General features: G+C 46.8%; 1 protein-coding gene across 8 annotated transcripts in view; it reads right to left on the minus strand.

Annotated features, from left to right (window-relative positions):
- LOC137532899 (small ribosomal subunit protein RACK1-like) overlaps nucleotides 1-2,500 on the minus strand; it is a 154,354-nt gene that overhangs the window by 60,485 nt on the left and 91,369 nt on the right. For 2 of the 8 annotated variants that reach the window (XM_068253899.1, XM_068253898.1), the window contains exon 1: nucleotides 1,453-1,644. The exons of 5 other annotated variants lie outside the window; for them this stretch is intronic. The gene's annotated coding sequence lies outside the window, so the exon portion shown is untranslated. Of the gene's footprint in view, nucleotides 1-1,361; nucleotides 1,645-2,500 lie in introns of those variants that run through there. One more of the 8 variants, XM_068253894.1, reaches the window with a different exon arrangement.

The raw sequence follows: 2,500 nt of genomic DNA on the forward strand, positions 1-2,500 counted from the left end.
AACTTTCAGTTTCTGAAACTGCCGATTATCAGCTGATTTCAGGGACATGAGCATTTGCCCTAAATGTTGTGTTGCCCTGCCTGGAAACCACACCGGAAGCTGTCTAAAGGACTGCACCATTCTCTGTACTGAGTGCAGAATGTTGCGGACGGACTGCACCTTTCTGCGAACGCGCTGCCCCATTCTCTGTACGGACTACACCTTTACTTCAGTGCAACAGCAAGCAATAAATCACTCTGTATGGAGAATGCTGCACCCCAAACAAGGAATGGTGCAGTCCTTTATGCAGCTTCCAATGTGGTTTGCTGGCAGGGAAGTGCAACATTATAGGGCAAATGTGTATGTCTCCAAAACCAGCTGCTAATCAGCTGTTTCAGACACTGCAAGTTCTATTGCACATGAGTAACGTGTTGCTAGCGTGATGATGCAATATGGTTAAGGAGACGCTAACAATCTTCTAGGATATACCAAGGAGGTAATCTGAAGGGCAAAGCGCTTGGACATTGGCGCCAGTGTGCAGACACAGGGTCATACGTACAGCACCAGCAGCATTGAAGAGGGCAGCAGCAGTGACATACTGAGGGGCAGACCAGTGTTTCAATGCCTTGCTTTGGCTAACAAGATGACGGCTGCAGCAGCTTTGCGCTAATGATAATCAAAGCTGCCGAAAAAGGGGGCGGTAATGCCTAGAGAGGGGGGTGGAGCTGCCTACTAGGCAGCAATAGGAAGGGGAGAAGGAGCCACATTCCAAGGAGCGGGCCAGAGTATGCTAAACAGTTGGGCCCTGTGTATATCACATTAAAGTAGAGGGAGGGAAAAAGTAACTAAAGGTGGCCACTAACGGTCCAATTTCTAGTGAAAAATCGTTTGAGTGATCAGAAAATTCTGATCGGAAGAAAAATCGTTCCCTACACCATCAATGAACCAATCTTTGCTTCCTATCACAACCAACAAGAAAAGCCAAAGTTTGATTTGACAAAAATCCAATTGTTTTATAATCATTTGAGTCCATCAACAGAGATTATTTACAACAGAATTTCTGACCTCTTGAACGATTTTGCACTACAAATTGGACAGTTAGTGGCCACCTTTAGGGTGCATACACATATCCATAAAATGATTGGCCAAACGCAAGCCACTTTTACCTCCTCCATGTAACATGAGGGCCAACAGACTGACACAGATTATGCGAGTAAGCTCAGAGTCACATACCACATAGCAGTGGTAAAATTGGCCAATCTAAATTGTAGTGTGGATAGGCATGTGCACACCGCTGAGTACATAGCTGCATGATGCACGTACAGCAGTATATACAGCACAGCACATTCCCTCACCTCTCCCTGTTGTACATATTTCCTCACCTCCATCCACTAGCATGGCATAGCAATTGCAGCTGGGCAGTGGTCACGTGTCACTGCAGGTGCCATCCTTAGCGGTACTCGTGATGCCCACCTGCACACGTGCGTCACAATAGCTGCCATGACGTCATACTGGCACGCGCCCCCCTCGCAGACAGAGCAACGGCAGGAGAGGAGACAGACGTGCGACCTCTCTCTCCGTATCCCCGATAGCCAGGAGCTCTCAGACCCGACATACACCGGTTACATCGGCACCAGTTCCAGGAAGAAGCAGTCATAGAGAGCGGCTGCCCAGTGCCCTGACAGTAGAGACGGCTACATCCCGGAGCTCCCCCTAGCGGCCGGTAGTAGAAATTACATTGTGATTGTAGTATGGATGCCATAGAACTAGATTTCTGATAATAGAAATTAGTTTAGTTTAAAGCGTTTTGACGCTTTAGCTCCCAACTGTTCCTCTTTCGGAGGGACGGACTCCTCTTTGGGAGCCCTGTCCCTCTGTCCCTCTTTCCTCCTCATTTGTCCCTCTTTCAGGACTTTGTCCCTCTTTCTATGTAAAGATGTACATTTCTCTGCTGAAAAATGTGTTTGATTGACATTCCCATCCTTTAGATTGATGTATTTCTTAATTTCAATGCTAGTATGAAGGAAAATGAACCAGGGTAGAAAGGACCAGTGTGATTTGAATTATAAAACAACATATTTTTCTAATGAAATCTTTATGGTGTGCATGACTAGGGGGTGTGACAGGGCATGATCTGTTGTGTGGCAGGGGCGTGGCCTAAGTGTCCCTCTTTCTCATCTCAGAAAGTTGGGAGGTATGCTGGGCTGATATTACTTATAAAAAAAAAAAATTTAAATTCCTTTTGGTAGCAATAATACATGATCAGGGTATTTTCCAGGGCCAGACTTTGTCCTGAGCAGCCAGACATTCCCCTCCAGCCGCTGCAAAACCCCACCTCCAAATCGAAAAGCATTCCCGCCCCCATTTAGCCATGATAAGCCCCGCCCCCAAGGGCAGTTAAGCTCTGCCGTCACCGTCCTTTGCATATGTGAAGCAGGCTGCGAACCTGGAGCAGTGAGGTTATAGGGAACCTTAAAGGGGAACTTCAGCCTAAACAAACATACTGTCATCAAGTTACATT

The sequence above is a fragment of the Hyperolius riggenbachi genome, chromosome 9 (assembly GCF_040937935.1).
Source record: "Hyperolius riggenbachi isolate aHypRig1 chromosome 9, aHypRig1.pri, whole genome shotgun sequence".
Classification (NCBI taxonomy): Eukaryota; Metazoa; Chordata; class Amphibia; order Anura; family Hyperoliidae; genus Hyperolius; species Hyperolius riggenbachi.